Source organism: Bubalus kerabau, chromosome 8, assembly GCF_029407905.1.
Source record: "Bubalus kerabau isolate K-KA32 ecotype Philippines breed swamp buffalo chromosome 8, PCC_UOA_SB_1v2, whole genome shotgun sequence".
Classification (NCBI taxonomy): domain Eukaryota; kingdom Metazoa; phylum Chordata; class Mammalia; order Artiodactyla; family Bovidae; genus Bubalus; species Bubalus kerabau.
Window position 1 is genome coordinate 58,618,752 of NC_073631.1, and position 25,484 is coordinate 58,644,235.

The 25,484-nt window shown below is 39.5% G+C and overlaps 1 long non-coding RNA gene across 1 annotated transcript in view; it reads right to left on the reverse strand.

The window, feature by feature from the left end:
• The window catches only part of LOC129658558 (uncharacterized), a 36,486-nt gene extending 11,719 nt beyond the window's left edge, over positions 1–24,767 (reverse strand). Inside the window, exons 1-2 of the long non-coding RNA XR_008717403.1 lie at positions 24,555–24,767; positions 2,382–2,462 (exon numbers count right to left, since the gene is read on the reverse strand). This is a non-coding gene — a long non-coding RNA (uncharacterized LOC129658558). The remainder of the gene's footprint in view (positions 1–2,381; positions 2,463–24,554) is intronic.
• Between the last annotated feature and the right edge of the window lie 717 nt (positions 24,768–25,484).

Consider the following 25,484-nt stretch of genomic DNA (forward strand, 5'->3'; position numbering starts at 1 on the left):
TTGGTCACACAATCACCCTGGAAAATAGTGTCAAATTATTTTTGTAGCTTTTTTATAATCACACCAGAATAGTAAAATACTAAAGCAACTGATTAGAAAATAACTCCCCAAACTCAACCTCAATTCTTCTAGACAGTCTTAACAGTCATGTATAAACTTAGTCTAAGAAACTTAAGTGTTTGCATTCAGGAAATACCTCAGAGCTCCATACAAATATGATGTAGAGTCATGCAGAGATGAATCTGAATTCTACCTCTGACACTGATGGAAGAGTAACCTACATCAGGTTATGCAACTGCTAAAAGATGTGATTTTCATACCCATAAAATGGAATAATACCTACTTCATGAAATTTATAAGACAATGCATTTAAAGACCTGTCCCTGTGTCTAACGTTTAATAAGATACTAGCTATTATTATAGTTATTCCTTTTAATTAACAAACAAAACACCTCTCAAATGTATTATTTACAGGAATTATTATCAACTGCCCCCTTGCCTGCACTCTGTCTCACATAGGATCATTTCAATTATACCATTTTACGATGCCTACATTTATGTACTCTCACTGTCCTCTTGTTCATCAGTCAGGGCCCCAGTAGCAAAAAAGATGTTACAGAAAGCTACATAATTTGAGAAGAGCTTAGTAATGAGAATATTTACAAAGAAATGATTGGGTCTAAAGGAAACCATAAGGGTGATGCAGTACCTTGGAAGTTACCTCCCCTAGGCCATAACAGGCAAGAGTAGTGAGCAGTTACCCAACCTGGAGAGGAGAGCTATATGGATACGGTTGCTGGAGACTCGGTATAGGCTTTGCTGGATGCCAGCCTGTAGTGACCAAACTGGGAGGGATCTGCGGGAGCTAGTATCTCACCCTCACTCTTCTTTCCTCTGATCATTTACAGGTATCTCTCATTGGCCACATTTACCTGGAAGCCAGAGGGCAAAGCTGATTACCCTGTAAGAGGCAGCTTCCCAAAGCCCAGTGTAGCAGAAAGAAAGGTAGAGGGGGGAAATGGTGATGCAACAAAAGAATTCAAGCACATCCTGCAAACCCAAAGCTTTAATTTTACTACAGTGGCCATCATCTCCTGCCTGGATTATTTCAATGTCCTGCTAACTGGTCTCTGCCTCCAGTCTTGCCTCCTTCTTGTCTATTGTTCACACAAGACAGAGTGATCTTTCTAAAAGTATAAACCTGCTTATGTCATTTCCCTAATAAAGTTATCCAGTGGCTCTCCCATTGGTCCTGGGATAAATTCCAAACCACTTAACATGTGTTTTATGAGGGCTTTGACTATCCAGCCTTGAAGATTTCTCCAGTCTCATTACTCACTGTTTTCCTGGTTACTTTCCACATAAACTGAAGGGAATTTAAGTCCTCTAATAAGTCAAGCTCACTTTCTGATCTATCTGCATGATTGTCCTTTTGCCTGAATGCTTTTTGCCACCATCTCTGCAGGTTTAGCTCAAGACTACCTCCCAAATGTCTCCTCCTCTAGGGAGTTTTCTCCATCCTCCCAGAATTAGGTCATATGTCTTCCTGGAACAGCTCCATCTGCTCCAGACATGGCACTAATACATTATTTTAATTGCCTCTTTACTTATCTATTCCCCCCTAGAGAATCTAGGCTACTTAAGCACAAAAGATTATATTGTTCATCATTGTCACCCTGCCTCCAACCCAGGCTTGGCATCATGTGGGCACCTGGGGAACATTTACTGAATGATTAAATAAACTAAGAAGAAAAAAGTCCAATCTCTTAATCAAAACTTTCAGACTCTCTGAAACCTACCTGACATTACCTAGCCACCCTCCTTATATTTATCCTATCTCCAATATCTATTTCCCCCATTCCCACTCCCATCATGAACTCATCTGTCCAACAATCTTTCTTCTCTAGGGAGGAAATTAAAGGTCCCTTTTCCTTCCCTACTCCATCTCCTAAATAATGGATTAGAATGTAGGCCTCCCATTCTATCTCCAAGGAGAAGGAATGTGATCCTTGATTACAACACAGTACAAGAAGGTAGAGTATTAAAAAGACTGAAAGATTACTCAAATATAAAGATGGTTCCTTGGGGCTTTTTTTCTTCCTTTCAAGAGACTGAAAGGTAAGGCGGGTCTCCAACCTGCCCCTCTGTTTTTGCGCAGTGAAGAAGATAAGCCTGCAAGTCCTTCCCTTCCGCCACTTCACACATAGGCACTGAGGCAAATCCTCTGTCTCTTACACACTCTTCACACTCTTCTGTGTCTTGCTATCATACGGGCTCACAAAACACACTGGAGTTGTAGGTAATCTTAGAGTCCAACCTTCCAGGGCATACCACTGAGGTTTAATGCTAAGTCCTCAGATTATAATCGAGGGTTAGCTTACCTGGTTTCCATTGTGTGAATTGCTTTCTTGGGATCTCAAGCATCAGGTACCTCATTTGAGGTAAGACTATTTTTCTGTGAACTAGAAAAATACCATCTTGTCAGTTTTTGAACTTGTTGCTGTTTCAAATTTTTTTTTCTTTTTTAAATACCATAGGTACATGGTAAAAAATTCAAAACTGTATAGTGAGGTAAGTGTCTTTTCTTCCCACGTTCTGTCACCTAGGAATTAGAAGTGTCTGCTAATTATATTTTACTACTATCATATCAATCTCAGAATTGATTAAGTATTCTGGTGGCAGACAACAGGTGGGAAAACAGGCAGGTGGCCTCAGACAAATGATCACAAGCCCAGGTTTGACTTGGTGGAGAACTTTAATCTTTTTAACCCTGGAAATGTTATGAGGCTGACAGCACAGAGATAACCAGGATGCCAGGAGAGCTTGGTCAAGGCCAAAGCAAAAGGCAGATCCCATTATTAGAATATGGGTATGAGGCCAAAGTTAGATTAGTCACACAGATGATGAATGATGATGAAGCCCACCACGACCAGCCAACTACTCCTCACATCTCCCCAGGTCGGGAAGATGAAGTAACTTTCAGAGGCTAGAAAATCATGGCAGAAGGAAGGCAAGCACAGCAGTATGGAAACAATCATTGTTACACTGGTATATGATTTGTCTTGTCTATCAGCTAAACCATGAACACCTTGAAGCTAAGTACCAAGGTTTTCCCTATATTTGTTCTCTGTAATAAACATTTTACCTAATTTCTGTGTACCCACTACTTGAATTATAATTTTGATAATTTTGTCTATCAAAAAGTTTACTGTCTGAAGTAGAATGTGCTAGTCACTCAGTTCAGTTCAGTTCAGTCGCTCAGTCATGTCCGACTCTTTGCGACTCCATGAATCGCAGCACGCCAGGCCTCCCTGTCCATCACCAACTCCCGGAGTTCACTCAGACTCATGTCCATCGAGGCGGTGATGCCATCCAGCCATCTCATCCTCTGTCTTCCCCTTGTCCTCCTGCCCCCAATCCCTCCCAGCATCAGAGTCTTTTCCAATGAGTCAACTCTTCGCATGAGGTGGCCAAAGTACTGGAGTTTCAGCTTTAGCATCATTCCTTCCAAAGAAATCCCAGGGCTGATCTCCTTTAGAATGGACTGGTTGGATCTTCTTGCAATCCAAGGGACTCTCAAGAGTCTTCAACACCACAGTTCAAAAGCATCAATTCTTCGGCATTCAGCCTTCTTCACAGTCCAACTCTCACATCCATACATGACCACAGGAAAAACCATAGCCTTGACTAGACAGACCTTTGTTACTCAGTCATGTATAACTTTTTGCAATTCCATGGACTTCTCCAGGCAAGAACACTAGAGTGGGGTGCCATTCCCTTTTCCAAGGGATCTTCCCCACCCATTGATCAAACTCAGATCTCCTGCATTTCAGGCAGATTCTTTTACCATCTGAGCCACTTCCCCCCAAAATTAAGTGTTTCTGAAAACTGGAATGAAGCTATTTTTCTGGTATACACACCCTTTGCCTGCAAGTAGCTAGAAGCAACCAGATTCATTTCAGGTCAGTCGCTCAGTCGTGTCTGATTCTTTGTGACCCCATGAATTGCAGCACGCCAGGCCTCCCTGTCCATCACCAACTCCCAGAGTTCACTCAGATTCACGTCCATCGAGTCAGTGATGCCATCCAGCCATCTCATCCTCTGTCGTCCCCTTCTCCTCCTGCCCCCAATCCCTCCCAGCATCAGAGTCTTTTCCAATGAGTCAACTCTTCGCATGAGGTGGCCAACGTACTGGAGTTTCAGCTTCAGCATCATTCCCTCCAAAGAAATTCCAGGGCTGATCTCCCTTTGACACAAATGTCATAATCAAACTAAACTCCCCCATTTTGACCTTGAATCAAAATGTCAGCAATATGATTAACTGACTGTTTAGAGTAAAAGATAATCATTTCTGAGAGGTCCAGTATGATTAAGATCTGATTGTTCTTCACATTTTGCATTCTTTTCAGGGGTTTTTATACATACTGTGATTGGATACACCAGAACAATTTAATATCATCCAGAGTGACATCAACTTCAATGGAACCCATTAGATTACTTATGAAAAACCTTCCATGAAGCCTGAAATACCTGCCAAGTGTGCTGCTCAGGAAAATGTGAGTTTTAATGTCTAAATTATTAGGAGTTGAGGGCTTCCCTAGTGGCTCAGATGGTAAAGAATCCACCTGCAAGTCAGGGACCTGGATTAGACCCCTAGGTCAGGAAGATCCACTGGAGAAGGGAATGGCAACCCACTCTAGTATTCTTGCCTGGAGAATTCCATGAACAGAAGAGCCTGGTGGGCTACAGTCCTTGGAGTGGCAAAGAATCAGACATAGTTAAATGACTAACACTTTCACTTTCACTTTACTGCTGCTGCTGCTAAGTCGCTTCAGTCGTGTCCGACTCTGTGCGACCCCATAAACGGCAGCCCACCAGGCTCCCCCGTCCCTGGGATTCTCCAGGCAAGAACACTGGAGTGGGTTGCCATTGCCTTCTCCATTGTGTGAAAGTGAAAAGTGAAAGTGAAGTCGCTCAGTTGCATCCGACCTGTAGCGACCCCATGGACTGCAGCCTACCAGGCTCCTCCATCCATGGGATTTTCTAGGCAAGAGTACTGGAGTGGCTTGCTATTGCCTTCTCACTTTACTAGGAGAGAAATAAAATAACTAACACTTTTTATTATCACTTTCACTTTATAATGCTCAAAGAAATAGCCCTTCCACTGTAACCCATTACCCCCTATTACTCTCCTCTCCGCCCATTTCACTCTAGCTTCAAAGAGGCCAGGCTTGCCTCAAAAACATTAAAACCTTCCCTTTTCCCCCTCCTTGTGTATTCTTGCCTCAGATAGCTACATGGCTGACTCCCTCCAGCCTCCTTCCTCGATGTTTCCTGTGTGGAGCCACCGTCTCTGACCACAGAGAAATCTATGATTTTATGGTACCTATGCTTCCTCAGGGATCAATGCAAAGAAATAGAGAAAAACAATAGAATGGGAAAGACTAGAGATCTCTTCAAGAAAATTAGATAGCAAGGGAACATTTCATGCAAAGATAGGCTCAATAAAGGACAGAAATGTTAGGGACTTAACACAAGCAGAAGATATTAAGAAGTGGCAAGAATACACAGAAGAACTATACAAAAAGGATCTTCACGACCCAGATAATCATGATGGTATTATCACTCACCTAGAGCCAGACATCCTGGAATGTGAACTCAAGTGGACCTTAGGAAGCATCACTACGAACAAGGCTAGTGGAGGTGATGGAATTCCAGTCGAGCTATTTCAAATCCTGAAAGATGATGCTGTGAAAGTGTTGCACTCAATATGCCAGCAAATTTGGAAAACTCAGCAGTGGCCACAGGACTGGAAAAAATCAGTTTTCATTGCAATCCCAAAGAAAAGCAATGCCAAAGAATGCTGAAATTACCACACAATTGCACTCATCTCACACGCTAGTAAAGTAATGCTTAAAATTCTCCAAGCCAGGTTTCAGCAATACGTGAACTGTGAACTTCCAGATGTTTCAAGCTGGTTTTAGAAAAGGTGGAGGAACCAGAGATCAAGTTGCCAACCTCCACTGGATCATGGAAAAAGCAAGAGAGTTACAGAAAAACATCTATTTCTGCTTTATTGACTATGCCAAAGCCTTTGACTGTGTGGATCACAATAAACTGTGGAAAATTCTGAAAGAGATGGGAATACCAGACCACCTGACCTGCCTTTTGATAAACCTATAGGCAGGTCAGGAAGCAACAGTTAGAACTGGACATGGAACAACAGACTGGTTCCAAATAGGAAAAGGAGTACGTCAAGGCTGTATATTGTCACCCTGCTTATTTAATTATATGCAGAGTACATCATGAGAAATGCTTAGTTTTCAACATTCAGAAAACTAAGATCATGGCATCTGGTCCCATCACTTCATGGCAAATAGATGGGGAAACAGTGGAAACAGTGTCAGACTTTATTTTTCTGGGCTCCAAAATCACTGCAGATGGTGATTGCAGCCATGAAATTAAAAGACACTTACTCCTGGGAAGGAAAGTTGTAACCAACCTAGACAGCATATTAAAAAGCAGAGACATTACTTTGCCAACAAAACAGTCTAGTCAAGGCTATGGTTTTTTCAGTGGTCAAGTATGGATGTGAGAGTTGGACTGTGAAAAAAGCTATGCACCGAAGAATTGACGCTTTTGAACTGTGGTGTTGGAGAAGACTCTTGAGAGTCCCTTGGACTGCAAGGAGATCCAGTCAGTCCATCCTAAAGGAAATCAGTCCTGGGTGTTCATTGGAGGGACTGATGTTGAAGCTGAAACTCCAATACTTTGGCCACCTGATGTGTAGAGCTGACTCATTTGAAAAGACCCCGATGCTGGAAAAGATTGAGGGCAGGAGGAGAAGGGGATGACAGAGGATGAGAGGGTTGGATGGCATCACTGACTCGATGGACATGGGTTTGGGTGGACTCTGGGAGCTGGTGATGGACAGGGAGGCCTGGCGTGCTGTGGTTCATGGGGTCATAAAGAGTCGGACATGACTGAGTGACTGAACTGAACTGATGCCACTTTGTATCTATTCATTATTTACTTCTTTTGTCTAACTGAAATTTCTGTCAAGACAAGGACTTTGTTTTATCCCCCACTGTCTGTAACAGATAGCCATTCAGGACCAGATATATGTCAAAAACAATTTTAAAGGACATGGTTATGAAAGGAGTTTACATTATAGAAGAGTGAGAGGTAGACAGACAATAAAAGTACACAAGTAAAATAGCATAATAGTTCAGACAGTACCCAATGATTTGAAGGAAATAAAACAAGGGAATGTGATAAAGAGTGACTAAGGGTTTATTTCAGTCAGTTCAGTTGCTCAGTTGTGTCTGACTCTTTGTGACCCTATGGTCTGCAGCACGCCAGGCTTCCCTGTGCATCACCAACTCCTGGAGACTGCTCATACTCATGTCCACTGAATCGATGATGCCATCCAACCATCTTATCCTCTGTCATCCCCTTCTCCTCCTGCCTTCAATCTTTCCCAGCATCAGGGTCTTTTCCAATGAGTCAGTTCTTCACATCAGGTGGCCAAAGTATTGGAGCTCCAGCTTTAGCATTGGTCCTTCCAGTGAATATTCAGGATTGATTTCCTTTAGGATTGACCTGTTTGATCTCCTTGCAGTCCAAGGGACTCTCAAGAGTCTTCTCCAACACCACAGTTCAAAAGCAGCAATTCTTCGGTGCTCAGCTTTCTTTATAGTCTAACTCTCACATCCATACATGACTACTGGAAAAACCATAGCTTTGACTAGATGGACCTTTGTTGGCAAAGTAATGTCTCTGCTTTTTAATATGCTGTCTAAGTTGGTCATAGCTTTTCTTCCAAGGAGCAAGCATCTTTTAATTTCATGGCTGCAGTCATCTCATATGCAGTGATTTTGGAGCCCAGGAAATAAAGTCTGTCACTGTTTCCATTGTTTCCCCATCTATTTGCCATAATGTGATGGAACCAGATTCCATTATCTTAGTTTTCCGAATGTTGAGTTTTAAGCCATCTTTTTCACTCTCCTCTTTCACTTTCATTGAGAGGCTCTTTAGTTCTTCACTTTCTGCCTAAGGGTTGGAGGGTTAATTTAAGTGGTCTGGTGGGGAAGATCTCTCTAAGGAAGTAACATGATTTGAGATGAAAATTATTGACATATGAAAGAGATAGCCATGAGTGGTCCTGGTGAGCACTCCAGAAAGAGAAAGTGCAAAGAACTCAGATCAGGAATATCTTTGACATGAAGAAGCATAAAGTTCACTGTGTCTAGAGCTTCATGAATGACAGGATGAAACGAAATGGGAATGGCAGGCAGAGGGCAGTTCATACAGAGCATTGTAGATCATGTTGAAGCATTAGATTATCTTGCCACCTATATGTAGAATAGATGATATGTGAGCAAGAACAGAATCAGCAGGGAGGTGTATCCTGGCATTGTTATGGGAGATAACAATGACTTGGACCATGTGTAGGTAGGGAGAAGTGGAAAAATGAATATAGTAGAGCTGGAGATAGCAGAGGTAACAAAGTGCTGATGGACAGAATGTATGCAGTGAAGGAAAAAGGAATCAGGGATGACTCCTACACTTTGGTCCAAACTTATTTGGTGGATGGATGGCATTTCCACTCACTAAGGCAAATATTCAGTGCTTGTCACATAATAAGTGCTTAATAGTTATTGAACATATCAATCAATACTGAGGTTCTAGGTGAAATTTTGTTTGAACCAAAAACAGTTCTGATGAAAACAGAGGTTGGAAACTACTGCAATTAGAGGGATTAGAGTTGTACACACTAGCTTTAATATCATTTGGCTGAATTGGAGGCGATGGCTCTTCTATTACAATTTCCTTTAACAATGTCTCAGACAGAGTAACAATGGGTACATGCATTCAGAGCTGGCTTCTGGTATAATGAGGGTAATGGGTAGTCCTTAACAGGTTTGAAGATTATACCCTATGAAGCAAGGGCAGTTTGGTTGTGAAGAAGTTCTCAATTGTGAGAAAAATGGCTTAGTCAAATACGGTACAGGTTGATGTTGATTAACAAGGAATTATAAAAACTAAAAAATCAAAGAGTGAACAGAAGTTTTAATTTCATCTAGGGAAGATGACTGTGTCCCCAAAATTATTTAAATCCTTTTTAATAAAGTAATTTGAGACCTTCTAGGCATGCCAGTTTTGTAGGAAATTAATCCCTAGAAATTAGATGGGGAATGAGAGACTTTGCAAGGTATAGCAAAGTCCTTTATTGAGGGTCTTGTAAATCATACCATAGAAGCAGTTACCTTCTTTTTATTTTTTAAATTTCTCATGTATTTTATTGACATCTTTATTTCTCCATGTAGCTTTTGTTTGTGTGTGTTTTTTTTAATCCTTTTTCAAATTCTTTCCCCATTTAGGTTATTGCAGAATATTGAGCAGAGTTCCCTGTGCTTTAACTATACTTAAGGCCACCCATGGGTCTGATTGATTGAAAAAAGTTATTGTGTTTGGAGAGATTATCCACCTTGCAGAAATGCTGGCAGAGAAGTTAGAGCAGAACCAAAAGCAAATACTTTATCTCCTGATCAACACTGGAACTTTAGGTTGCTCAGACCTGGGTAATCTAGAGCCCTGCTGGCTGACACTGACCAGGCAGCTAATAGGAATAGCAGCAGCCGCACAGCTGCCCAGGATAGAAACCTACTGGGGCATCTGCAGTTGAAGATTATAGATGTCCACTGGTGTGTCCTCTCAGGAAAGTTAGAAGTCAGTTTCAGCAGGATTATGAGGTTTAATTGATTAGTGCTGCTAAAGTGTGTACTATCTTGTTGTAGAGTTTGTAGTCTTAGCTTTGTAGTTTTAGGATTGAGTTATTTTTCTCCCAAGGGAGACATGTGCAATTTTCTCAAGTGATAGCTTTAACCTAATACCTTTAGTGGTTAAAATCTTGATAGTTGAAAGTTAACAGGTTTCTAACAAGCTATTCCCAACATATGCATAATTTGTTTTGTTTTTTTTTCATGGTAGTTCCACCTTAAGGTTGAATTGATAAAACAAAAGAAATGCAAATTTCTTCTTCAGAATTTGGTTTCTGAGACAATATCAAGTGCCAGACTTATTGTTTAAAAACAATGGCGTTTTCATTTTCATTGAAAAATACTATCATTTTCTGGCTATAAGAATTAACTATACTGAATTAAAATTCTACCACCTTGTATCTATGTAAACTCAGGCAAGTTACTTAATTTCTGTTTAAGTCTTAATTTCCTCATCTATAATACAGAAATAACAATAATTGTGACTATTAAATGAGATAATGCAGAAATGAGTTAACACTTATTTGTCAGATATTTTCTGTCAGTTTATTTTTATTATTAAATGTTTTGAGAATTGGTTTTATCCTCCTATTAAATAATTAAATATGTGGATATTTAATTTGAAGGACCAAATTTGAGCTCCAAAACATGAGTGAAGACAAGTATTTTAAATGATGTTTCAATTTATTTGCTGTTATAACTTTGTGTCAAATCTGTCTAGTTTATCTGTCAGAACACTGGCTAAAATAAAGTGATTATTATCGTGACAATTCTAATTATCTAATCTTTTAAAGATTCTAATGTTGGTGTTGTTTAGTGGCTAAGTCATGTCCAACTATTTTGTGACGCCATGGACTGTAACCTCCTACGTGGCTCTGTTTATGGGATTTTCCAGGCAAGAACACTAGAAAGTGAAAGTGAAAGTGAAGTCGGGTCAGACTCTTTGCGACCCCATGGACCATAGCCTACCAGGCTCCGCCGTCCATGGGATTTTCCAGGCAAGAATACTGGAGTGGGCTGCCATTTCCTTCTCCAGGGGATCTTCCCACCCCAGGGATTGAACCCGGGTCTCCTGCATTGCAGACAGATGCTTTACTGTCTGAGCCACCAGGGAAAGGTTGTCAATACCTTCTCCAGGAAATCTTTCTGGATCTCCAGGGATCGAACCAGTGTTTCCTACATTGGCAGGCAGATTCTTTACTGCTGAGCCACCAGGGAACCCAAAGATCTTAATGCACATACACATTTTCACAGAAATCTTTGAAAGCTTCAGCTTGTTAGTTAAGGAATGGCCTGTTGACAAAAATCGTTTTTTGTCCATATTTACAGAGCGAAAGGGCACATGCTACTGTTCTGTTTTATTTGTTGAAATAACCTGGGTCAATTCCTAATTTTACTTTCTATGATAGTCTTAAAGAAGAACAGTATACTTATATTCAATTCAGTATCCTTCTCTATCCTGCCATGTGCAAGGCACTGAAAAAAAATAATTAGGTCACTAAAAAGTAGGAGAAGCAGCTGCATCTACTGTATAGCTTGTCTATACCAGAAGCTGGTAGATCCTGAGAAAAAGGCTGTTTCAATAATTAAGAGAGCTTTCTCAGTCTCTAATATAAACTATAAAGTAGTTTAGTGAATGAGTGAATATGTATTGAGAACACACCACTACCCAAAAATCTAAATCTACATTTAAATCTAATAATAAAATATATTTAAAGCTATAAAATGTGGCTCTTACTTTTTTTGTTGACCCTTGAAATTGTCTTAGGCTCTACATTCAGCCACACCTAACCAGGACTGAGCCATACTCTGCCACTAACAATAGGAAATTCAGAACAATATGCTCCCTAGCAACAGAGTAAATTCAAAAGTTTTTATGGTAGAAAAGTAAACTTTAGTTGAGTTTGTCCTTTGGATCACTGAGCAAATTTAGAATAACAGAACCTATTTTTCTTTTGTACAAATACTTAGGAAAAAAACACAACAAACAGCTTTAAAACTATAGAAATGTATGTATTAAACTTTATGTAGTATAATGCCAATATTATAAAACAATTATCCTTCAATTAAAAGTAAAGAAAAATTTTTAAAAACTTTATGGATTACAATGAAAATAAAATTTTGAATAGCATAAATATTAACAGTGATGATTAATGACTTTTTAAATCAATCATGTCTCTCTTTTCACAAAACATCTTGTTCGTTATGCTAAATTAGTATATATAAACAAGCAGAGTTTTATCTGTAAAAAATAGGTGGTATATTTAGTTTTATAGATTTATATACATATATAATATGGCTGGATGGCATCACTGACTCGATGGACGTGAGTCTCAGTGAACTCCGGGAGTTGGTGATGGACAGGGAGGCCTGGCGTGCTGCGATTCATGGGGTCGCAAAGAGTCAGACACAACTGAGTGACTGATCTGATCTGATCTGATAATATATATATATCAGAATCTAATCAAAATATGCTTTTATTAAAAAGCAGCAAGCTAATAAATAAGCCTGCCACAAACTAACATACAAGCTACTTTGAAGTTAACAAGTTAGCCCTGCCAGTTTTATGGGTATTGGTAGAAGACATGAAACCCTGGATCAGAGATAAAGGACAAGTTATTACTCAAAGCAATGGCAATAACTAGACTGTTAACATTTGCACTGATACCCAGACCCACCATTCCCATAGCATTTAATAAAAACAGAGGTACCCTGACCTTAGGGAACACAAATCTTGTGTTTGTAAGAGTTCCTGCCCATTGCTCCAGAGAGAGATACTATCTCTATCTTCCTACTATAAACAATCCTACCCTTTCCTTTGGAGAAGACAATATCTCCATCTTCCTAACAAACATCCTTGAAAATATAGTTGAGAACAAAAAGTAGTCACTGCCTTGCTTTATAAGAGGTGCAGAAATGCAAGACTCATGAATAATTGTCTCTCAACAAATCTAAGCAGTGATTTCTGGGGCAAGAGGTTGAAAGAAGAGAGAGAATCCTCTCCTGGTGACTTTTCTGGGGCTGAGGTTAGATGAGCCCTCTTCATCCTGGATAATCTGATGAAAAAGTTTAGTTTGGGGTGCACTTCTACTGCCACATGTGGCCTGACAAGAAGAAAATTCTATCTCCTATTCTTCCTTTTTGCCCTCTCTCAATCTCTCAGTTTCCCAGAACATATTTTAGTTGCGGTCTTGGCATCCTAAAGTCTGACTTGGAAATCAATTACCTTAGAAATAATTTACAGCGTCAAATTCCCTGACTATTCCTCTCACTGCCTCCAATCTCAACCTCCCCAAAGGCCCTATTAACCCGTAATGTATCTGATTTATAGAACATTCAGTTTCAACTGCATTTTAAATTAAATAAGCATGGCTGGCTAGCTGGAGACCATAAGCACCACTTATGCCGTCTCTAGTATGCCGTCTCTAGTATTCTTTATTAATGAATGCACTTAAATGATTTTATCAGCCATGCCTCTTATTATATTATATCTCTGTATTTAAAAATCAAGTTTTTAGCATGTTATTAAATTCACTTTTGCAAATGTCTGAAAGATGGCACTATTTTCTGTGGCAGCAAAAAAGTTATCCCAAGCCAAAAGCCTGGAGAAAAAGTAGACTTACTAACAGGAGATTAAAGTTAAGTGTAAGAGCCAACATGCTGTCAAATTATTGTATTCTCTCCCTAGAGAAGTATGATGGCCAAAAAGTAGGCGGTAAAAGCAATAAATATTTTAATGATAATTCACAAAATCCTTGAAAAAGTGAATAGCTTATAATATGTCAAAGAGAAAAAATAAACAAGGAATTATAGCTCTCTCATCGGACAAGGATTGTACCTTTGAGAACCTCTCTGAGTATTTCCAATTTACATTCAAATTCTCATATTTTGAAGGGCTCTTGCTATGCAATAGAACATTACCACTTGTCATCAAAATATTCTCTGTGATATTTGACTTTCAAGTTTACTTTGCTTGACTTCACCCCCATTGCACAGAGCAATAGGATCTTTTCTTATCTGCATTCCCATTTAGAACTTGTCAAACATTATCATTTTGTATCAATTCTTACATATTTTTTTAAATTTATGTTCCTTTATTTCTGGTTGAAAATAATCCAATTAGTTCTATTTTTCCTGTATGAAGACACTAGACTGAAAGCAGACTAGCAACGCCAAATGTGATCTTCCCCAGCTGTAGTGAGAGGGACATTCACTATTTCTGTGCTCTAAAAGACTGATGACATCTTTTAAAAGCTGTGAAAAGAAGAGAAGTGAAAAGCAAAGGAGAAAAGGAAAGATATAAACATCTGAACGCAGAGTTCCAAAGAATAGCAAGAAGAGATAAGAAAGCCTTCTTCAGCGATCAATGCAAAGAAATAGAGGAAAACAACAGAATGGGAAAGACTAGGGATCTCTTCAAGAAAATCAGAGATACCAAAGGAACATTTCATGCAAAGATGAGCTCGATAAAGGACAGAAATGGAATGGACCTAACAGAAGCAGAAGATATTAAGAAGAGATGGCAAGAATACACAGAAGAACTGTACAAAAAAGATCTTCACAACCCAGATGATCATGATGGTGTGATCACTAACCTAGAGCCAGACATCCTGGAATGTGAAGTCAAATTGACCTTAGAAAGCATCACTACAAACAAAGCTAGTGGAGGTGATGGAATTCCAGTTGAGCTATTCCAAATCCTGAAAGATGATGCTGTGAAAGTGCTGCACTAAATATGCCAGCAAATTTGGAAACTCAGCAGTGGCCACAGGACTGGAAAAGGTCAGTTTTCATTCCAATCCCAAAGAAAGGCAATGCCAAAGAATGCTCAAAATACCACACAATTGCACTCATCTCACACACTAGTAAAGTAATGCTCAAAATTCTCCAAGCCAGGCTTCAGCAATATGTGAACCGTGAACTTCCTGATGTTCAAGCTGGTTTTAGAAAAGGCGGAGGAACCAGAGATCAAATTGCCAACATCCACTGGATCATGGAAAAAGCAAGAGAGTTCCAGAAAAACATCTATTTCTGCTTTATCGACTATGCCAAAGCCTTTGACTGTGTGGATCACAATCAACTGTGGAAAATTCTTCACGAGATGGGAATACCAGACCACCTGATCTGCCTCTTGAGAAACCTATATGCAGGTCAGGAAGCAACAGTTAGAACTGGACATGGAACAACAGACTGGTTCCAAATAGGGAAAGGAGTTCATCAAGGCTGTTTATTGTCACCCTGTTTATTTAACTTATATGCAGAGTACATCATGAGAAACACTGGACTGGAAGAAACACAAACTGGAATCAAGATTGCTGGGAGAAATATCAATAACCTCAGATATGCAGATGACACCACCCTTATGGCAGAAAGTGAAGAGGAACTCAAAAGCCTCTTGATGAAAGTGAAAGTGGGGAGTGAAAAAGTTGGCTTAAAGCTCAACATTCAGAAAACAAATTTCATGGCATCCTGTCCCACCACTTCATGGGAAATAGATGGGGAAACAGTGGAAACAGTGTCAGACTTTATTTTTCTGGGCTCCAAAATCACTACAGATGGTGACTGCAGCCATGAAATTAAAAGACGCTTACTCCTTGGAAGGAGAGTTATGACCAACCTAGATAGCCTATTCAAAAGCAGAGACATTACTTTGCCAACAAAGGTTCGTCTAGTCAAGGCTATGGTTTTTCCTGTGGTCATGTATGGATGTAAGAGTTGGACTGTGAAGAAGTCTGAGCGCCGAAGAATTGATGCTTTTGAACTGTGGTGTTGGAAAAGACTCTTGAGAGTCCCTTGGACTGCAAGGAGATCCAACCAGTCCATTCTGAAGGAGGTCAGCCCTGGGATTTCTTTGGAAGGAATGATGCTAAAGCTGAAACTCCAGTACTTTGGCCACCTCATGCGAAGAGTTGACTCACTGGAAAAGACTCTGATGCTGGGAGGGATTGGGGGCAGGAGGAGAAGGGGATGACAGAGGATGAGATGGCTGGATGGCATCACTGACTCGATGGACGTGAGTCTGAGTGAACTCCGGGAGTTGGTGATGGACAGGGAGGCCTGGCGTGCTGCGATTCATGGGGTCACAAAGAGTCGGACACAACTGAGCGACTGATCTGATCTGATCTGACTAGATGGACCTTTTTTTAGCTCACTCGGTTGACCATTTTACTCTAAAGGACATGGGGAGTCACTGGAGGGTTATGAGGACGTAAGTGCTGATATAAACAGGCATGTTTCTAAAAGATCACTCTGGATGATGCATTCAGAAGACACTGAAATGTTAAGGGTAGAAGGTGAGACAGATGTTAGAAGTCTAATTAGGAAGTATTGCAGTAATCCAGACAAAGGATGATGGTGGCTTGAACAAAGAAAATGGAAGTGATGAGAGGTGGTTGAATTTTGAATACATTTTGAAGATACAGTCAATAGGATTTCCCAATATTGGTCTGGATTGGGTCTCAGCCAGGGGCCATTTTCCACCGAAGAGGCATTTGGCAATGTCTAGAGACATCTCTTTGGATGAAAGTGGAAGAAGAGAGTGAAAAGCTGGCTTAAAACTCAACATTCAAAAAACTGAGCTCATGGCATCTGGTGTCATCGTTTCATGGCAAATAGATGGGGAAACAATGGAAACAGTGAGAGACTTTATTTTCCTGGGCTCCAAAATCACTGCATATGAGATGACTGCAGCCATGAAATTAAAAGACCCTTGCTCCTTGGAAGAAAAGCTATGACCAACCTAGACAGCATATTAAAAAGCAGAGACATAATTTGCTGATAAAGGTGTCCATCTAGTCAAAACTATGGTTTTTCCAGTAGTCATGTGGACTACTGTGAGAGTTGGACCATAAAGAAGGCTGAATGTTGAAGAACTGATGCTTTTGAACTGTGGTGTTAGAGAAGACTCTTGAGAGTCCCTTGGACTGCAAGAAGATCAAACCAGTCAATCCTAAAGGATGTCAACCCTGAATATTCATTGGAAGGACTGATGCTGAAGCTGAAGCTCCAATACTTGGGCCACCTGATTCAAAGAGGTAATTCATTAGAAAAGACCCTGATGCTGGGAAAGATTGAAGGTGGGAGGAGAAGAGGGTGAGATGGTTGGATGGCATCACCCACTCAATGGACATGACTTTGAGCAAGCTCTGGGAGGAAGTGAAGGACAGGGAAGCCTGGTGTGCTCCAGTCCATGGCTCGCCAAGAGTCAGATGCGACTGAGCAACTGAACAACAGCACAGACATCTCTGATTGTCATGACTAAAAGCATGCTGTAGGCATTTAGTGAACAGAAGTTAGGACTGATGCTAAACATTCTGCACTGCACAGGACAATTAACACAACAAAGAATTATCTAGTCCAAAATGTCAATTATGCTCTCACATGCACTTTGAGAATCATCCTGTGTTTCCCTACTATATGCTTTAGGAGAGCCCTCTGTAAGAATGTTGGCACTAAGCTAAAACTATTGTTCAAATGCCCATGGAAGAGGACAGACTCTAGCAAAATCCATTCTGCCAGTGGACCCAGCCTAATGAGAAAGAAACCTCCACAATGAGCTCATTTTAGGAATAATGAATAAGCCTGTTTTGAGGTGGCTTTTATTCACCACATCCAGATGAGAGGGTAACCATAGTCAGGACTTCTGCTTAGACCCCCAGCATCCAGCCTCTACAAGAACCATTGAAGTCTACATTTATGAGAGTTCTTTCTTAGTTTCCTGGCAGAGAAAGAGGAACAAACAGGGACAAAGGCTTACCTCATGAGCCCAAGTGGAGCGTGCCCTGACCAAATGTCTCAAGCCCATTATTTTAGAGGAGGGAACTGTTGACCAGAGCAAGGTGGCCACTGAACAGATTTGCCATTTTAAGAATTACTCTAGATGGATGTCTTCACTTTCTGAAGACATATCACCTTCATGATAGATGTCCAAAAATTACAACTTGGAATTTGGAGCACTACTCTATGAATGTAGTTATCCTCTTACTTTTAGAAATCTTTGGTTTGAGAAGAGAATCATCAAATCTGTAAATCCCAATTCTAGAAGGTAGAGCTAATAGGTTGGAACCAATATTAAAGTAATGTGGATGCTTCTATTATCAGTAACACATTCGGACAGACAAAGCCATAAGATTCCTGACCTGAGTAGATAACAAAATTACACAGGCCATTCTTTTTATCCATGTAGGTATTCTTCCAGCTGTCAGACTTACAAGGTTTCATAGGCAAGCAAAACTATTATGACAGAAGAATATTTGCTAAGGAACTCCCACACATAAAATTAATTCATACTCAAAAATCTTTTCCTGCTTCACACTAGCTTTTATCCTATGCACCATTTTCATATCTTTGTCATTTTCCTATAAAAATTATGATATAATTATCAGTGAAATTGAAAATCTTACAAAAGGTGCAGGATTTCTTGAAGTCCATAAAAGTGAAATTAGAAAACAGATAAGTCATTGAGAAATAAAGATCTGATGACAAAGTAAATCCTTCAAAAGAGGCTTTGAAGAAGCCCTTGAATATTTTGTAAAAATAACTCCCTTTGTGAGCATGCTGCAAAAGTCAAGTGAGAAGTGAAGAATGTCCTACTGTGCTCTTCTATAACTTGGTTAGAAAAATTAAACCCTCAAAAAGCCTTTGATTTATTTTTTTGTGCATCCTAAGAATTAGCATAATAATATGCAAACTCTAACCTAGATGTTGTTAATTAGGAGTCTACTTTTATATAGACTAACAGCTTTATTCTTCAATATAAAAATTCACAGGAATTTTCCTCTAAATTCCCTATTTCCCTGTCATTCCTACCGCTCACATTATAAACTCAGTTAAACTTAAAGCTACAGTTGGCTTCTGTCTTCTCATTACAATCTGAAATGTATCCTCTGCCTCAAGACTAGTACAAATTCCTTTTCTGTTCAGTGGTTATATACTCCTAGATTAGTCATTGCCATTAGTTGTACACATCTACAAAGAACTATAGGACTACCTCAAAGTACCTCAAGAAACTCCAGAACCCATTGTAATGTCCTATTAGGTTAAGATCATTTCCTGTTTGAGAAACTTGTAATCTAAACAAATGGACTATCCTCACAGAATGCCAGAATGCCCTCTATCCAGAAAAACTTGCCAAAGTGGCAGAACAGCTTAAAGTTGAACACTCTAAACAGATACGTCCAAGCTTTAGATGATTCTAGCTTGGTCTATAATCGGTCAACTCTCCAATTATAGAGTCAAACAAAACTCCAGCTGTGTTCCAGGAGAAATTCTTCCTTTTTGAACTTTAGAGATTGACCTGGTTCCAGAATGACTTTATTACTGTTGCTTGACCCTCATAGCAATTCAGGCCCAGCTCCTGCTAAAGTCCATTTACAGACTGGGAACCTCAGGTTTAGAAGGATTAAGAAACTGTCGCAAGGTCACAGACCTAATGTATTAGTGGAGCTGAAATGTGAACCACAACAACTTGATTCCAGACCCTTCCCATGTCACCATTCTGTAATACTGACGACACTGGCAAGAGCATCAGGCAAAAATAGGAACTAGTTCACTAGCATGCCACTGAGAGAGAGATTTAATAAAGATGACACTCTAGTGGTGAAACTTGAATCACACTAAGAGCAACTGCCTGCTACGCCTACACATAAGATGAACTCAGCTATGAAGAAATTAACAAGTTTAAATCCCTGGAAATTCCTTCCAAAACAAAGGCTGTTACAAATCTTACATTTAAAAAAAAAAATATGCGGTCTGGTGTTTAAAGCTAGACTAAAATTAAAACAGCAAAATGAACAAACCAGCAAAAGTAATGATCCTATGTACTTATCCTAAGTCTTAAGTATCAAGCCTTGGGAGCATCAGGAAAACTTCATGCATCTCTATATCCATCTTAAACATGCAGCAAAATAAGCAATGATGCTTTCCTACTTCCTCTCAATAGCACTGCGAGTGCAAATTAGTGTTTTAAATGTCAATATTCTTTGAGAACATCAGAAAAAGGATGTCAAATAATACATAACCCATATTTAGCTCACTTTTAGCCACTTCTGCTATTTATATACTTGTTTGCACCACATTCAACTCTTTCTTGTCTGATAACCTCAAGTCATTGCTTGTACTTTGTACCATGTGTATGTACAGTTACAGAAAGAAATGGATCCATTATTACTAACTTATCATTATATTATTTTCATCATTAAACAACCAAGAAGATTCCTTCAAGGAGCCAATCCATGGAAAATTGGGTCGTTTTCTTAAAGTAAAACACAACCACTTTTGTATTATATCAAAGTACATACCAATTATTTTGTTCTCTGTTATTTTGTTTTTAATGTAACAGGACAACCATTAAGGGTTTTTTTCTTATTATTTCTATAACATTCGTGAGGCTTCATTGGGTTATGAGCTTTTAGTAGGGGTAGTGGAGAAGGCAATGGCACCCCACTCCAGTACTCTTGCCCGGAAAATCCCATGGATGGAGGAGCCTGGTAGGCTGCAGTCCATGAGATCGCTAGGAGTCGGACACGACTGAGCGACTTCACTTTCACTTTTCACTTTCATGCATTGGAGAAGGAACTGGCAACCCACTCCATGTTCTTGCCTGGAGAATCCCAGGGGGTGCCTGGTGGGCTGCCATCTCTGGGGTCGCACAGAGTCGGACACGACTGAAGCAACTTAGCAGCAGCAGCAGCAGCAGTAGGGGTAGGGGGTTGTACATTTCACTGATTTGAAGCTTTTTTTCCTAAATATTTTTACTTATATCTCATGTACCTTACTAGGTATCTCTTTTTGTTGATAATATACTAAATATGTTTCAAGATCTCCAAAACTGTTTCACTGGGTACCTTTTCTTCATATCTTTTTTTAAAAAAAGAAATACACATGAATACAGAAAAATAGACATGTATAGATATGAATATAGCTATGTCAGAAGCATAATTATTTTAAGTTCACTTTTACAGCCAATGTTAATTGCACAGCCTCAGTTGACTGTGTAAAGCCTCAATATTTTTAAAAATTATTGATTTATTTGGCTGCACTGGGTCTCATCTGTGGGACACAGGATCTTCACTGCAGCATGAAAACTCTTAGCTGTGGCTGTGGAATCAGTTCCTTGACCAGGGGTCAAACCTGGATCCCCCTGCATTAGGGGCACAGAGTCTTAACCACTGGACCACCAGAGAAGTCCTAAACCTCAATATTTTTATTACATACAATCAAACAAGGCTTTTACAAGTAAAAATTTCTAAATTTAGAATTTCCTTTTGCTGACACAAAAGTTCCTTTATAATCGTGGTTTGCAAAGGGTGGTCCCAGGACCAGCAGCATCAACATCCTCTAAGAACATTTTAGAAATGCAAATGTTTGTTCCCCAACCACTGCCCATGTCTACTGAATCAGAAAGTAAACGGTAGTATCTGGCAACCTCTGAATAAGAGCTCCATGTGATTCTGATGTTTGAGAGCACATCACAGAGAGTATTTATAAGGTCCTTGAAATTAAGAATGGTGTCTTTTTCATCTATATCATTCCCATTTGTGTCTAATACTATACCCTGGCACATAATAGATATTTAGTAAATATTTCCTATGTGAATAAATTTAATGTGTGATCATTTCTGTGATTTGTTTGACATTGTCTTCTCCTGACTTCTCTCTTCTTCACACTTATCATCCATAAAATTGGGGTGATAGAATAAAGAAATGTTAAGTGTGAACCGAACATGACTCTCACCAGGCTGTCACTGTTCCCCCCACACGATATTCTCACAGTGTCCAATGTTTTAAATTCTCCATGATCTGTATTTTTCAGAATGCTTAGAAGTATCTTGCATACCAAGCAGGAAGAAAACAAAGAAACTGCAGGATTTTGTACTGTGCAGAGCACTACATTACACTTATATTATCACATCTTATTTCTCTGCACAGTGCAAGAGAGAAAGTCTGTCATCAAATAAACATTTAGCAGTTTCTGCAACATTGTACCCAAATATATAGCCATAAAGAATAACAATGATATGTGAAACTGTAGATATAATTCTCTGCTCCAGAAGTAGTATTTGCCTGACCTGGAAAGTATATAAGGAACATTGTTAACGGGTGTTTTTCTTCAAAGAAAAAAAATACCTTCATGAAGCTATCAAAAACACTGTATTTCTATTTTTCATGAAATATTTACAGATAATGACAGGTTTAGGGAAATTATGTAATCAGCAATTCCTAAATTGCTACCATTATAATTACTGTTTATTTGAAAATCCTCAGAGAAAGACAGAAGACATGTCTCCAGTTTTGTAATGATCTGAGATAGTCTCCTGCTGCTCTTCCACACACCTGGGCTAATACCAATGTAAATCAGATAATGCTAATTTGAGCATATTGATGAGGGTCAAGCGTTACTGTTCCCATAGCTAACTTAAAAAAAAAATTTCCTCCCCTTGGCACTATTTCTATCAACAGATTCTCATCCTTGCAAACACAAACATAACACTAAAGAATAGAAACCTCCTCCATCATGCTTCTAACATCTCATCTCTCTTAAGATCCTCTTGATTGCCATTTCTAATAGCTTTGTCTGATGTATTGTGAGAATCCTTCTATAGTATATAAACCCTTGTACTTGGGTTCTAAAAACCTGAGTTCAATCATTTAGCCACTGTTAACAGGAATCACTGCTCCTTTGAACTACAATCCCCACATTTGTAAAGAAAAGGTGATAGTTTGGTGAAAGGGACCTTTAAAAGTCATTGATAGAGCTGCTATCAAAACAAAACCAAACTTCAAAACAATCAGAATATAAATGTTGGCAAGGCTGGAGAAAAATTGAAGCCCCTCTTCTCTCTTGGTTGGAATGTAAAACAGTGCAGCTACTTAGGTAAAAACACTATGATAGTTCCTCAAAAAAATATAAATGTAATTACAAAATAATCTGACAATTCCATTTTTAGGTATATACCTAAAAGAACTAAAAGCAGCATCTCAAAGAAATATTGGTACACCCCTATTCACAATAGTCAAGAGACGGAAACAACCCAAGTGTCCATTGACAGATGAATGGATAAACAAAATGTGATACACACATATAATGTAATATTATTTAGACTTAAAAACAAAGAAAATTCTGACACAAATAAATAAATCTTGGGGACATTATGCTAAGTGAAATAAGCCAGGCATACACTCAAAAAAACAAAACAAAACAAAACACTGTATGTTATATGAAGTATCAAAAGCAATCAAACTCATAGAAACAAAATGCATATTATTTCATACCTGCTACAAAATGAATGAAACTGGAAAACACTGTGCTAAGCAAAAGAAGCCAGTCACAAGAGTTCACATCCTGGTATAAAATGTTCAGAAAAAGTAAATCTATAAAGACACAAGACATTAGTGGTTGGCAACAACTGGGATGGGGGAGTCAGATGGTATGATCGAAGCATGATTGTTAAAGGTCATATTTTTTTTAGGTGATGAAAATTTTCTAAAATTAATAGTGGTAATGGGTACACAATTCTATACTAAAAACCATTAAATTGTACACTTTAAAAAAGAAGTAGAATGGTTGTTGTCAGTTGGTAGGGGGAAGAGGCAATGGAAAGTAGTTGTTTGATGGGTATAGAGTTTCAGTTTTGAAGATGAAAAAGTTCTAGAGATTGGTTGCACAACAATGTGAACATATTTATTACTAAACTGCACCCTTAAAGTAGTTAAGGAATTAGAACAACAATAAGATATCATTACACACCTATTTGGAAAAGGAAATGGCAATCCACTCCGATATTCTGGCCTGGAGGATCCCATGGATAGAGGAGCCTGGCGGGCTACAGTCCATGGGGTTGAAAAGAGTCGGACACAACTGAGCAACACACACACAACCCACCCACCCACACACCTGTTAGAATGACCAAAATCTAACACTCATCTGCTCTTCTTTTGCTTCTCACAATCCCTTCCTTTCCCCCAGAATGAAGGTCTCATGAATGGAAAAACCAGCATAAAGAAGGAAACTTTCTCAAGGCTCCAAAGGCAAGCAGGGTGACAGTTAAGCTATTCTCTGGAGAGTTCAATAGACAACCAGTTGGAAGAAATGTCTTCCCGCCCCCCCTTTCAGCCCTCTTGGCCATAAACAGAAAACTAAGGGAGTAAGTTGGACTAGTTCTCTTTCTTTCACATGTGGACTAAATTGTAAAGGAAGTCCAACTTCTCCTCAGTTGACCCTACACCTCTACCTGCCACCACCACAGCCAAAACCACCTTCTCTCTGCTGGCCCCCCTTATCAGAGAGTGTCTCTCCCCTGACCAGCCCTCTCCTCACTGCTCCTAAGATTCAAGAAGCAAACATTCCAGATTCTAAACATTTTCCCCCTCCATTTCTCATCCCTCTTCTTCAGAAATCAAAGATTTTTCTTTCTAAAGCTCTCACACTGATGACAAACTAGCTCACATGCCATACTGGTTGACGCTAGGTTTTATCTCCAGAATAAATCCCATTTTAGTTACTCCCAGTATTCAGTGCCCAAACATAAAGTGAAAAATTGTAAACCGAAGGTGAGAATTCCAGGTACTATGTTACATCTGCCAAATTAAGGGACCAAGCAGTCTTTATACTGCCTTTCAAATCACATCAAGTAATTAGCAGCCTGCTTTGCTATGCATGAGCTGATTTTACTCTCTTAATTTTGCTCATGCAGTTGTTTGCTCATCACCAGAAAAACCAACTGGGGTTCCTGAGAAAAATAAGACGGTATTTAATGATAAGATAAAGTCTAACCTCTTCTTAGTCCAGTTTCATCTGCCTATAGCTGGCATGTGCAGAAGCGTTGTGCATGTTGCCTCAGAGGTAAATTTCCACAGCTGACTTTTGTGTAGACACCTCATTCAAGATGGTAGCCGCATTTTCTGCATACAGCAGCCACTTGGAGCACCTCAGTCTGAAGTGTGGCGTAAGCAGCAGAGCCAGACCTGAGCCACGAGAACTCACCCCTTCTCCCCACAACCCAGGAGAACCCTATAAGGCAGCCTTGCCCACCTGCTATTGGGAAGAGCTGTGCTCTATTATGCAAGCTCGTATCTCCCTATTCTTTCATTGAAGAATAAAGCTTTCTCATATGTACACACAGGGGCTTCCCAGGTGGCTCGGTGGTAAAGAATCTACCCCAGTGCTGGAGACTCAAGAGACATGGTTCAATCCTTCCGTTGAGCAGATACCCTGGAAGAGGAAATGGCAACCTCTTCCAGTATTCCTGCCTGGAAAATCCCATAAACAGAGAAGCCTAGCAGGCTATAGTCGACGAGGTCACAAAGAGTTGAACACAATTGAACACACACAAACACGTATACATATAGCTGATCCACTTTTTTGTACAGCAGAAACTAACACAACATTGTAAAGCAATTATGTTCCAATAAAAAATAAATTAGTGTGTAAAAATAGAAAAAAAGAATAAAGCTTTCTTTTGCTACCAAACGGAACTCTGTCTCATTCTCTTGGCTCAAATAACACCAAGCAGGAGGACCCTGGTTGGGTAGTGACTCGAGAGGGTTGGTAACCTTTTCAATAATTACTTATTAAGCCCATGCTGAGTACAGGATACTGTACTTTGCACATTTCCTCAGCAACCCTACACAGAGCCTTTCCCCACTGCTCACCAAAATGCCAAAAAAGACACAGAAAGAAGAAAGCAACTACCACACTGGTAAT